The sequence below is a fragment of the Phyllostomus hastatus genome, unplaced genomic scaffold (assembly GCF_019186645.2).
Source record: "Phyllostomus hastatus isolate PE091 unplaced genomic scaffold, TTU_PhHast_1.1 phas_scaffold_39, whole genome shotgun sequence".
Classification (NCBI taxonomy): Eukaryota; Metazoa; Chordata; class Mammalia; order Chiroptera; family Phyllostomidae; genus Phyllostomus; species Phyllostomus hastatus.
In genome coordinates, this window is record NW_025334028.1 from 9,624,790 (window position 1) to 9,639,208 (window position 14,419).

The following is a 14,419-nucleotide window of genomic DNA, read 5'->3' on the forward strand; positions in this document are numbered from 1 at the left end:
TGCTCAGTAGGTCCAAGGTACCAGTCTAAACATGTTATATGTATTAACTAATATTCATAGCAACCTAGAGTAGTCTGACTTCAAAATCTCTACCTTTAATCCCAAAGTATATACTTTTTTGAAGAGATGGCCTGAAAGTTGATTGACTGTTTTTTTTTGATGATATGAGAAAATAGATACCTTAAAACTAAGTGAAAGTGGAACCCAATAACATAGCTGGAATATTTATATGCTGCTTTTGGGAGGTTAAGTTACAAACAGTTTAGAAAAAAATTGCTATTATCTTATAGAATAAAATTGCACTGGTTCAACTTTAGTTTACACAAAACAATTTCACTCCTGGATATGTTCCCTAGAGAAACTCTTGAACAGGTATTCCAGGAGACAAATAGAAGGGTGCTCCTGGCAGTGTGTGTGTAATGGCAGACACACAAAAAGCAACCACTTGAATGTTCTCCATCAGCACATCAGCAGTAACAGTAGAATAGAGAGAAACATTGTGGTAAATATAAGTAATGGAATACTTATGGGAATTCTGTAAAAGTGAATGAGTTATAATGCTAATATGGATGAATCTCAGAAAGATTATACTGATCAAAAGCATGCCTTCCAAAAGGCATACATTTTGGAATACCTAAGAACACATTTGTGTAAAATTCAAAATATGCTAAAATAAACCATGTATTGTTTAGTGATATAAGCATATGTGCTAAAATGATAAAAATTGAATTATTTTTTTAAAACCCAAGATAGTGTTCACTTTAAAGGGAGGATAGAGGAAGGAAGCACAGTAGGAGTGTATAGGTGGGTGTCACAGTGAAGTTCAATTCACTGTGTCGTTGTTCTCCATGACTTACAAATCTTGTAAGTATCTTGTGTCTACTCAACAACTACCACATTTCATAAAATTTTTAGCCATCAATCTTCATATTTTAATATTTCTTAAGGTGAGCTGTATTTTAAAATTGATAGTGTTATACAAGTATAATGGTCAGCATTTTTCTTTCTTAGTTGTTTGTAATTCAGCACCTTATAATTGGGAGCATCTTAGGTCTGATGAAAAATAATACTCTGGGAAAAATTCTGAGACTACGAGGAGACTATGTAGAGAAATGGTAGGATGTGAGACTACAGCAGTAAATGAGGCCAAATCACTGAAGAGGTTGCAGGCCATTGCTAAAGTTATACATTCTAGGAGAAATTGGATGCTGTTAAACGGTTTTATGAAGAAAAATAACATGACAGATTGATATATATTTTTGAATCTTAATTATGATATTGTCTTAAACTGATCCTTTTTATTCATGTTTCAATTTTAAATAATAAATATTCTTAAAAATAGTGAACTTGGAAAATAATCAATGCAGTGTTCATTGTTCACTAGCTTTTCAAAAATAACAAGGACGTATTTGTGTACATCTATTTCTGGGTATCTGTGTTTTGACCCTCAATTCTCTTCAGATTGTTTTGTCATACTCATTAACCTGGAATTAAATTAACCTCTCACGGGCAGTAATAATTACAAAGGATTATAAAGGTAAATACCTACCTTTGGAAAAAATAGGTGATTTATTTTTTGTGCATTGTTTTCTCTTTCCTTTGCTAACTCTTATGTAAAATGCCTCATAGATAAAGAGGATCTTGTATTGCTTGCTTAATACAGAACAGTGATTCTAAAATAAGCTTTGATTGTTGGCCATATTCTCTTAGACCACAAATACCACATCAATCTTCCTAGAGAGGCCTCTCATGGGTTGGAATAGTTCATCTTCATGAGCCATTAATAAGGTAACCTCTAGGTAGTGAGAAGCACTAGAGATATTTCACCCTCCTTCTGAAGCTAAGAGGCCTGAAATTTTCCTGACACAATCAATTCACATCTTCAGTGGAAGCACTATCTAAACTATATTCAACGAATGTGCAAAAATAACATTCTATGTGTAAAGGCGTTCTGGAGTCCTGCCTTCATTTCAGAGCTTCTTCCTCTCATTGCCAAAAAATAACTCTTTTTTTCTTCCTGTAACTAAAAAAGTCAATATTTTTTAAAATGAGTTTTGTTGAAAAGCTATTTTCAAATGTGTTCCTTTGGAAGACCTAAACCATTTGTAAATAGGAAAGATGGAAAACATGTTTGGACTGGATTGACAGAGGACATAAAAGATCCTGAGGAATTCATTTTTACCTTTGGTATCTATCAATTAAATTACCTGAACCTTTTAACCAAAGGATTTCATGCCTTGACTCTTAATGTTGTAATGTTTGCTAGTCCATTATAGACTATGACCAGAGCTTCCCTTGCCTTTTTCCCTGTGGTAAATGCCTACACAAGGAACAGGAATTATGTGGATTAACTCTCTCTCTTTCTATATAGACAGACAGACAGATAGATGGTACTGTCATTTGTGCCTAAATTCCTTTTACTTGTCCATTTGACAGAGATAGCTATGACAGCTCCTGTAGTTAAACAGAAAAAAATCTAAAAATATAATCTGTTTTATGTTCTTCAATAAAAAACCAATCCATCTGGGTTTAAGAAACAGCCTTCAAAAAATGTGACATTACCCTTCATGGTTTATTATTAATTCATAACTCAATTTTTCTTTATAAGCTTAGAAGACTTAACATCTTAGTCTTGTCCACCTTTGATACATATCAGTATTGTTGCAGTTTGAGGGCCACACAAATAGTCATAGCTTTTCTGAGTGCTGACAGATAGCAGTAAATAAATCAAATAGTATTGATTTTATGTCCCCAAGTGTATAATCACAGACTGCTTCTTTTATCCTAAATTACTTGGGCCATGTTACAAATATAGACTATTGGCTAAAGGAAAGTCCAGATGAGAGTGCATGAATAAGTTTGCAGAAATTTGTCACTACTGCAAAAAACAAAAACAAAACAAGGAAACCCTAAAAGGGACAAATTTAATAGCCATATGGGCCTTGGCTGATGTGGTTCAGTGGATTGAGTGATGACCTGCAAAACAAAGCGTTGCCAATTCAATTCCCAGTCAGGGTACATGCCTGGGTTGTTGGCCAGGTCCCCAGTAGGGGGCATGCAAGAGGCAACCACATGTTGATGTTTCCCTCTCCTTCTCCCTCCTTTCTCCTTTCTCTAAAAATAAATAAATAAAATCTTTTAAAAAATAATAGCCATATGGGAGAGTAGTGTCATTTATCTCATAAAAAGTCATTATCTTCTGTGTTCCAAAAATTAATTTATTTTTCCCCCAAAGATAAAGAGAATTGTGTCATGTATAGTCCTAAATTAGCATTGTACACATAGGGTCATTTCTACCAAAAACAAATGAAAAACCTGAATTCTTAAAGGTGACGTTAATTTTTGCCTTAATTTCTTATATTAACATGGCTGTTTTTCTGCTCAGCTTAACAAAGGGTGTTTGGGTTTTTAAGAATGCAACATGAGTGAGTCAACATAATGATTTATTTTATACCTTAAGTATAGAGCAAGATGGAAAACATATTAATAAAAATACACAAAACACATAAACTTTATCGAATGCCTGCCTTTAGTGAAAAACAGTCCTTATTGGTAGTAGGGAGGGTTGTGTGTTACTGTAGTTCTTCCTTGACAGCGTTCCATGCAGGAGAGGCAAAATGGACAAGTTTTTAAGCTTTGTCTATGGATCCAGCCTCACAGTGTCATCTTTTGTTCATCTGGATGCTTGGTCTGCTGGTGTGCCCAAGCTCTAGGTGGTTTCAATTCTTGCACCACACTCTCATCATCAAAAGCTCCATATCTTGTGTTCTATCTCACCAGGGTGCTTTCCTCACCATCCAAAATGGCAGCCAGCTACTCTGATGAAAGGGGCTGTGTACACAAGTCTTTCTGTGTTTCCCCAGTATTATCTATATTTTACAAGACACCTTTGGGGAGCAAAACAAACAGAGAATGATAGCAATATAGGAATTTCAGGTGTTGTGGAATATAATTGTGTTAGGTTGGTGATTCCTTGTGTCTTTCCTAATACCATAGTGTGGATAATCTGCCTGCATTTTCATAGGGTTCAATATGTTAATGGCAAATAAGCATTCCCACCCCCCCCTAGATTTTTATTGCAACAATTAAGGTCACAATTATGAAGTTAAAATATAATGAAAAGTGGTTATATTTTGTTTGCTTTTTTCTTTTGTTGATTATGTTACAGTTAAAGGTGAGATCATATGGTATTTGTCCCTCAATGCCTGGCTTATTTCACTTAACATAATGTTCTCCAGTTCCATCCATGCTGTTGCAAAGGATATAGCTCCTTCTTTCTCTCTGTTGTGTAGAATTCCATTGTGTAAATGTACCGTAGTTTATTGATCCACTCATTTGCTGATGGACACTTAGGTTGCTTCCAGCACTTGGATATTGTAAATTGTGCTGCCATGAATATTGGGGTGCATAGGTTCTTTTGGATTGGTGTTTCATGGTTCTTAGGATATAATCCCAGCAGCGGAATTGCTGGGTTCAAAAGACAGTTCCATTTTTAGTTTTCTGAGGAAATTCTATACAGTTTACCATAGTGGCTGGACCAGTCTGCATCCCCATCAACAGTGCACTAGGATTCCCTTTTCTCCACATCCTCTCCAACACTTGTTTGTTAATTTGTTTATGTTGTCCATTCTGACTGGTGTGAGGTGGTATCTCATTGTGGTTTTAATTTGCATCTCTGATGGCTAGTGATGCTGAACATCTTTTCATATGCCTCTGGGTCCTCTATGTGCTCCTTGGAGAAGTGTCTGTTCAAGTCTTTTGCCCATTTTTTAATTGTTTTTTTTTTGTCTTCCTGGAGTGAGTTGTGTGAGTTCCTTATATATTTTAAAGATCAAACCCTTGTCTGAGGTATCACTGGCAAATATGTTTTCCCATATAGTTGGTTCTGTTCTCATTTTAATACTGTTTTCTTTAGCTGTGCAGAAGCTTTTTAGTTTGATAAGATCCCATTTGTTCATTCTTTCTTTTATATCCCTTGTTTTAGGGGACATATCAGTGAAGATGTTGCTGTGTGGAATGTCTGAGATTTACCTGCCAATGTTTTCCTCTAGGACTTTTATGGTCTCACAACTTATATTTAAGTCTTTTATCCACTTTGAATTTATTTTCTGTATGGTGTAAGTTGGTGATCAAGTTTCATTTTTTTTTTTCATGTAGCTGTCTAGATCTCCAAACGCCATTTGTTGAGGAGGCAATTTTTTTCTCCATTTTATGCTTCTTCCCCCTTTATCAAATATTAATTGAGCATAGAAACTTGGGTTTATTTCTGGGCTTTCTGTTCTGTTCTATTGGGTATGTACCTGTTCTTATGCCAGTACCAGGCTGTTTTGATTACAGTGGCCTTGTAATACAGTTTGATATCATTATTGTGATCCTTCCTATTTTATTCTTCTTTCTCAAAATTGCTGCAGGTATTCGGGATTATTTATGGTTCCATATATATTTCTGGAATGTTTGTTCTATATCTGTGAAATATGCCATTGGTACTTTAATAGGGATTGCATTGAATCTATAAATTGCTTTGGGTAGTATGGACATTTCGATGATGTTAATTCTTCCAATCCATGAACATGGTACATGCTTCCACTTGTTTTTGTCTTCATTAATTTCTTTCTTCAGTATTGTGTAGTTTTCTGCATACAAGTCTTTTACCTCCTTGGTTACGTTTATTCCTAGGTACTTTATTGTTCTTGTTGCTATATCAAATGGGATTTTTTCCTGATTTCTGTTTCTGATATTTCATTGTTGGTGTACAAAAATGACTGTGATTTCTGAATATTGACTTTGTATCTTACTGTTTTGCCACTTCACCTATTAGGCTGAGTAGTTTTTTTGTGGTGTCTATGTGAATTTCTATGTACACTATCATGTCATCTGCAAACAATGACAGTTTTACTTCCTCCTTTCCCATTTGGATGTCTTTTATTTCTTTTTCTCATCTGTTTGCTGTGGCTAGGATTACTTCCAATGCTATGTTGAGCAGGAGTGGTGAAAGCAGGCATCCTTGCCTTGTTCCTGATCTTAGTGGAAAAGATTTTAGTTTTTGCCCATTGAGTATGGTGTTGGCTGTAGGTCTCTCATATATGGCCTTTATTGTGTTGAGGAATGCACCCTCTATTCCCACTTTGCTGAGTGTTTTTATCATAAATGGGTGCTGTACCTTATCAAATGCTTTTTGTGCATCTATTGATGTGATCGTGTGAGTTTAGTCTTTGCTTCTATTTATGTGATGTATTATGTTTATTGACTTGCAAATATTGTACCATCCTTGCATCCTTGGGGTGAATCCCATGATTATGGTGTATGATCTATTTAACATATTGCTGGATGCAGTTTGCCAATATTTTGTTGAGGATTTTAGCATCTATGTTCATCAGCAATATTGGCCTGAAGTTTTCTTTCTTTGTGTCTTTATCTGGTTTTAGGATTAGGATGATGCTGGCTTCATAAAAAGAATTTGTGAGTCTTTCATCTTCTTGAATTTGGGGAATAATCTGTGAAGGATGGGGGTTAGCTCTTTCTTAAATGTTTTGAAAATTCTCCTGTGAATCTGTCTGCTTCAGGGCTTTTGTGTATCAGAAGCATTTTGATTACTGTTTCAATTTCATTAGCTGTTATTGTTCTATTCAGGCTTTCTGGTTCTTCTTAATTCAGTTTTGGAAGATTATATTTTTCTAGAAATTTGTCCATTTCACCATGGTTTTTAAGTTTCTTGGCATACAGTTCTTCATAGTAATTTCCTACACTCCTTTGTATTTCTGTGGTATCAATTGTAATCTCTCCTATTTTGTTTCTGATTGTGTTTATTTGGGTCCTCTCTCGTTTTTTCTTGATGAATTTGCTTAAAGGCTTGTCAATTTTGTTTATCTATTCAAAGAACCAGCTCCTGGATTTATGGATCCTTAGAATTGTGCTATGTCATTTAATTCTCTTCTGATCTTCGTTATTTCCTTCCTTCTATTTTCTCTGGGCTGCCTTTGTTGTTGTTCCCCAGGTTCTTGTAGGTGTAGGGTTAGGTTGTTTATTTGAAATGTTTCTATCTTTTTTATGTAGACCTGTATTGCTATGAACTTCCCTCCCAGGACTGCCTTGGCTGTGTTCCATAAATTCTGGATTGTTGTGAGTTAATTTTCATTTGTTTCCAGAAACTTTTTGATTTCTTCCCTAAATTTCATTCTTGATACATTCATTGTTTAATAGCATGCTATTCAATCTCCATGATTTTGAACGTTTTGGTTTTTTTTCCCTTGGGGTTGGTTTCTAGTTTCAGTCCCTTGTGTGCTGAGAAAATGCTTGATATGATATCAGTTTTCTTGAGTTTGTTGAGGTTTGTTTTGTGTCCTATCATGTGGTCTATTTGAAAATGTTTCATGTGCATTTGAAAAGAATGTGTATTTAACTTCTTTGGGATGAAAGGCTCTCTCTCTGTATAAGTTAAGTCCATTTCATCTAAGGCATTGTTCAATGCCACAATATCTTTGTTGATAATTTGTTTGGAAGATCTGGCGTGTTAAAATCCCCTACTATAATTGTGTTGCTGTCAATATCTTTCTTGAAGTCCTCCAAGATTTTCTTTATGTATTTGGGTGCTCCTATGTTGGGTGCATATATATTTACAATGTTTATGTCTTCTTGATGGATTTTTCCCTTGAGTATTATGAAGTGATCTTCTGGGTCTTTTTTTATGGCTCCTTTTTTGAAGTCTATTTTGTTTAAAATGAGTACCTTGCTACCCTGGCTTTTATTTCCTGTCCATTTGCTTGGAATATTTGTTTCCAGCCCCTCACTTTCAGTCTGTGTAAGTCTTTTGTCCTGAGTTGGGTCTCTTGTAGGCAGCATATATGTGGGTCATGATTTCTTATCCATTCAGCTACTCTATGTCTTTTGATTGGGGCATTTAATCTATTTACATTTAAGGTCATTATTGATAGATACTTATTCATTACCATTTTTTTGTACCTGTGTTCCTCTCTCACTGTTTTTCTTCCTGTTCTTAAAGCAAACCCTTTAGCATCTCTTGCAGAATTGGTTTGGATGAGGTATATTCTTTGAAGTTTCTTTTGTATGGGAAGCTCCTTATTTGGCCTTCTGTTTTAATTGAGAGCCTTGCTGGATAGAGTAGTCTTGTTTGCAGGCCTCTGGTTTTCATTATTTGGAATATTTCTTGCTATTCTCTTCTGGCTCGGAAGGTTTCAATCGAGAAGTCAGCTGCTAGTCTTATTGGGGCTCCCTTGTATCTTACTCCCTGTTTTTCCATTGCAACCTTTAAGATTCTCTCTTTGTCTTGAAATTTTGCCATTTTAATTATGATGTGTCTTGAAGTGGGCCTCTTTGGGTTCCTGTTGATTGGGACTCTCTATGTTCCCTGGACTTGTGTGACTTATTCTCTCATCAAATTAGGGAAGTTTTCCATCATTACTTTTTCAAGCAGGTTTTCTATCCCTTGCTCTTTTTCTTCTCCTTCTGGTATCCCTATTATACAGATATTATTACATTTCATGTTGTCCTCTTTGTTCTTTTTGAGCCTCTTTTCCTTTTCTTGCTCTTTCTGGGTGTTTTTTTCTACTTTGTCCTCCACCTCACTGGTCGAATCTTCTGCTTCATTTATCCTGCTTCTGATTCCTTCTACTGTGTTCTTCAGTTCAGAAATTGTATTCTTCATTTCTTCTTCACCCTTGTTGATAATTTCTATTTCCTTTTTCATGTTGATATAGTTTTCAGTGAGTTCATTGTAGTTTGCCTGTAGTTTTTGGTAATTCTCTATGAGCTTATTGAACTTCCTGATAACCATTGCTTTGAACTCAATATCTAATATTTGAGTTGCCTCTATTTCATTTAGCATTCTTTCTAAAGCTTCCTCCTTTCCTTTCATTTAGGGATTGTTTCTTGTCTTCCAATTGTTTGTGAGACTCTTCTTGTTAGCTTCTATTCTGCCTCTTAAATTGATCTGTTCTGACTCCCTGGGTTTATGGTGTGAACTTCTATGTTAGAAGATCTGTGAGATTCAGTGGTGGAGTCTCCTTGATGTCCTGAACTCACTGGTCTTGGGCTGTCATTTATGTTGGCTCTGTGTTTGTCTTTGGGTTTTGATTGTTGTTGGGTCTTTATTTGGTGGGTTCTTCTCTCCATGTGGTTAACTGAGGGTCTCTCCACCCACTGCACCTTGTATTCTGTTGTGAAGGTGTGGACAGGTTGTGTTGAAGCTGGTTATTCTGTGTGTATGAGGTTTTGAGGATTCTCTCTCACTCTTGTTCAGTTGTTTGTTCTGGGTAATTTATCCACCATTTAGTCATATTTCCAGATCATTCTTGGGTTGAAGTTAGTGTAACTTCCACTCTTTCCTTCACCTTCTTCTGTTGTTATTTGTTGGTGGTTCCTTTGTTGGTGGGTTTCCTCTTCCAGCATGTATCCTAGTGTTCACAGCTCCCACCTACTCTTTTTTTGTGATCAGTTGGAGGGGGAAGGCAAAATGGTTTAAGACAGCAAGAGTGTATTCTATGGTAATTTAAGTACCAACCCATGAAAAAGAGATAGGAGATCCTTTAGATATGTATAGTGTTAACCATGATATTTCACCCAACTAGCCACTTTTTAGAAATGGTGTAAAAAAGATAAGACTCTTGTTTGGGGGAGGGAGAAAGGATTGTGAGTTGTATCTACAAAGCAGTCAGCTTATGGGAGGTCAGATTATGAGGTAAAGTGAGAGCAAAGGATAGAAAATAGGTGTAGTGTGTGAGAGAATAGAGTTAACCACAACAGTAATAAAGTTCAGGAAATAGTGAAGTGAGCTAAGATCCGGGAGGGATGCTGTGTAATATTTATAATTGTATGGAACAGCAATTATTTACAATAGTAATGGAGCAACAATCATATGACAGAATGTATGTGATCTCCACAAGAGGAATAGGAAGTGCAGGACCTAGAATAGTGTGCTACTGGAACACAAGCAAAGTGAAAGCCAGAAAATTAAAAATACACTGTGAAAGAGAGACAAGGGAAACCAATCAAACAAATGCAATTTAACAAACCAAGTGGAGAAGACTAAACAGAAAGATGAGAAATAAAAAAATACTAATAAAATAAAAGATATAAGAATAATGAAAAAATAATCATAATACAAATATAAAGTAACCTGGAAATTCTCTGGAGTAGCAAAGTAAAATTTGTCTCCCTGTCTCAGTTGTTGGGATGACCCCTGTTTGGTTCTAACTCTTGTCCTTTCACAGCTACAGGTTTTATTGTCTCACTTGTAGGAATTAAAAAAAAAAAAACAAAGGAAGGAATGAAGAGGGAGTAAAAAAGGAAAGAAAGGAAGAATGGAAGAAAGAATTTTTAAAAAAGAGTCTCCTGCTGGCTTTAAACTGCTCAAGTCAGTTCTGCTGGTCTTCCTGGCTGCAGCAGGCTGAGGGGGGATTGGTTTACCTTTTTTCCCTTTCTGAGCTGCACTCTTCACCATTGCCCAGCCTCCAGCCCTGCTCCTCAGTTTGCTGCCAGGCCCCTAGTACCCTTCTGCACCCAGCCTACACCTTTAGTCCACCAGTTGGACTGTCCTTGAGGTGCACCAATTAGGGGCAACTCAACTCACACACCACCCTCTTGCTCTTCGCTGTCCTAGATGCCAGGGACTCACAGAATCTCTTCAGTGTAGTTCAGCTCCCTCACTGAATTAAGTCCTTCTGGGGATTGCTGACTCCCTGAGCCCTGCTACTCTTTTCTGGTGGTTGTCTCTGCCTTCCTCTTAGAGAGCCAGTCAGCCCTGCAGAGCGGGTGTGCCCCTGTGGATGCAGGCGCGTGCTTCCTCTGCTGCCCTACCCCCACAGGGTTTGGGCATAAGGTGCCTCTGGGCAGCAGGGTCAGGTGCACTCTGTCCCTGGACCTGGGGATGTGAGCTCTTGGCTTCTGCAGCTGGGAGCACAGCTGCTGTGACAGTGTGAGGGTAGGGGTGCAGGTGGTGGGGGTGGCTGCTGCAGAATTCCCTAAACAGCTGCTGAGTGCCTCTTTTTTTCTTTTTCTGTTTTGAAAAATTCATCCTATTCAATCCTGCTTCTCCAAACAAGCACCTGGTCTCTTACTCAGCGCAACTCTCCAACCAGACTGGGGACTCTCCAAGTCAGGGTCCATCACTGCCCAACTCTTCCCAGCTGGCATCCACAGTCTCAGTGGGTGCACACTGCCTCTGTGTGTTTGCTACTTCGTCCTTATTCCCCCTGCAACTTCAAGCATCCAGGTCCCTCCTGGTGCTGCTCAAACCTTGTTTGGCAGGGGAGGGAGCCACTGGCCCAGCTCTTTCCCAAGAATTCTGCAGCAGATTCAGCGGGCACCCGACTTGGGGCTGCAGCTGTCCTGGTCCCTGTGCTGGTCCCAGGGACCTTATTGTCCTGAAGCACTCCCCTTACCGTCTGATTTTTCAATGTCCTCTACAATTTTTGGTCTTCAATATTCATATATGCTGGGATACCATTGGCTGTTCACTCTGTTCCTCAGAAGATCGGCTAGGTGTTTCACCTGTGCTCAGAGGGGAGTGGACTCCATTCACACATATCTCACTGCCATCTTCCCTCCCCTAGTACAGTAGTAATTCTTTTTTCCTTTTTTAAAAATGGGAATTATTTTTAAAATTTATAATAGCTTAGGTATTATTTTCATGTATTTCCAGGTTTTTATATTTATTTATTTATAATTTCAGGCATATTCCTATAATTCTTAGTGTTGCAAGCTCAGAATCTGAGGAACATGGAAATTATTATGTAGAGAAAAAAAACTAACTGATCATTTGGGATTGCTTAGTGGTTACCTACACGTTATACAAATCTTAAAATTATAAAACAAATATAGGCAAAAATTAAACTCAGAGTGTATAGTCATCAGCTTTCTAAACTCCCCGTTTCAAGCTGATACTCCTGGGGATGCCTGCCTTTGCTGCACTGCTTCTTCCTTACAAGATGACCTTAGGCACCTTTTAAAGGAGGTTTTCTCAGTGTGTTCCACCCATTGCTCAGCAACTATGCAAGGCAGATGGGAAATTTGTGTTTCACCACACTCTGGAAAGCCTTTTTTTTCTTTCTTTTTTTCTGTTGGTATCAAGTCAAAAGGTTCATCTTATTAGTGAAACTGCAAGGAATGCCTTGTAAGTATGACAGACTGTTAATCCAGTTTTAATTATGTTTCCCATTTAGAAAATTGTGAAGGATTTCAATGTAGTGGAAGTTTGCAACTGCAATATATAAATCAGTTATTTTTCCTTTTCCTTTTATCAATATATATATGATATATATTGATATATCAATATATATATTGAATATCAATTGATTATCAATATATATATGATATATATTGATAAAAGGAAATTTATCCATATATCAGGAAATTTTCCAAATATCAATATATGATATTGATTATGTTATTACAATTGTCTTAATTTCACCCCCTTTGCCTCCCTGCACAAAACAGCCCCCACTCCTTCAGGCAATTAACACACCAAAGTTCATGTGCCTGGGTCATGTGTCTAGGTTCTTTGGCTACTCCATTTCCTATACTATACTTTACACCCCTGTGGCTATTCTGTAACTACCTATTTGTACTTCTTAATCCCCTCACCTCTTCACCCACACATCCCTCCCATCTGACAACCATTAAAATACTCTCCAAATCCATCATTTGGTCTCTGTTCTTGTTTGCTTAGTTTGTCTTTCGGATTGAATTGTTGATAGATATGTATTTATTGCCATTTTACTGTTCATAGTTTTGATCTTTTTCTTTTTTAAGTATATTTTATTGATTATGCTATTACAGTTGTCCCAAGTTTTTCTTCCCTCTATCCCCCAGCACCCTGCACCGTCACACCCTCCAGCATTCCTTCCCTGTTAGGTCATGTCCATGGGTCATATATATCAGTTCTTTGGCTTCTCTATTTCCTATACTATTCTTAACCTCCCTCTGTCTCTTTTGTGCCTACCAATTATGCTTCTTCATCCCTGTACCTTTTACCCTATCCACCCCTTCCCCTCTCCACTGATAACCCTCCAGGTGATCTCCATTTCTTTTATTGTTTCTTTTCTAATTGTTTGCTTAGTTTATTTTTATTTTTGTTTTTCTTTTAGGTTCAGTTGTTGATATTTGTGAGTTTGTTGTCATTTTACTGTTCATATTTTTGATCTTCTTTTTCTTAGATCAGTCCCTTTAACATTTCATATAATAAGGGCTTGGTGATGATGAACACCTTTAACTTGACCTTATCTGGAAAGCACTTGATCTGTCCTCCCATTCTAAATGATAGCTTTGTTAGATAGAGTAATCTTGATGTAGGTCCTTGCCTTTTATGACTTGGAATACTTCTTTCAATCCCCTTCTTGCCTGCTAGGCTTCTTTTGAGAAATCAACTGATAGTCTTATGGGAACTTCTTTGTAGGTAACTGTCTCCTTTTCTCTTCTGCTTTTTAAGATTCTTTCCTCTTTAATCTCGGGTAATGTGATTATGATGTGCCTTGGTGTGTGCTTCTTTGGATCCAGCTTCCTTGGGACTCTCTGGGATTTCTGGATTTCCAGGAACTCTATTTCCTTTGCCAGATTGAGGAAGTTCTCCTTCATTGTGTTTTCAAACCAGTTTTCAATTTCTTGCTGTTCCTCTTGTCCTTCTGGAACCCCTGTGATTGGGATGTTAGAATGTTTAAAGATGTCCTGGAAGTTCCTAAGCCTCTCCTCATTATTTGAATTCTTGTTTCTTCATTCTGTTCTGGTCGAATGTTTATTTCTTCCTTCTGGTCCAAACTGTTGGTTTTAGTCCCAGTTTCCTTCCTGTCACTGTTGGTTCCCTGTATATTTTCTGTTATTTCACTTCTCATAGCCTCCATTTTTTCCTCTATTTTGTGACCATACTCATCCATTTCTGTGTGCATCCTGATTACCAGTGTTTTGAAGTATGCATGTCATAGGTTGGCTATCTCTTCATCACATAGTTGTATTTTTGTCTGGAGCTTTGAACTGTTCTTTCATTTGGGCTATTTTTTTTTGTCTCATTGCACCTGTTATGTATTAAGGAGTAGAGCCTTAGGTATTTACCAGGGCAGAGCAACCCACCATTGCTGTGTTGTGGCACTGTATGTTGGGGAGGGGTCACTGCCTCCTGCTGTGCTCTCTGCTGGCTTTTAGTCACTTCTGCTGCTACCCACAAGCAAACTGGGCCCTTTTGGTGCTGATTCCAGGGTGGGTGGGTTTGTGTACATTCTAGGACTCTGTGAGTCTCTCCAACAAACCGTACTGTGAGGCTGGGAGCTTCTCCTGCTGCCTCAACCCCCACAGGTTTTTTCATTCAGAGGGTTTGAGGCTCTATTTCCCCTTGCTGGAAACTGGGGTTGTATGGTCTGTCTCTCTCCAGTTGTTCCTCCTGGTTTATCTGCACACAAATGTGGGGCTGCCCGCT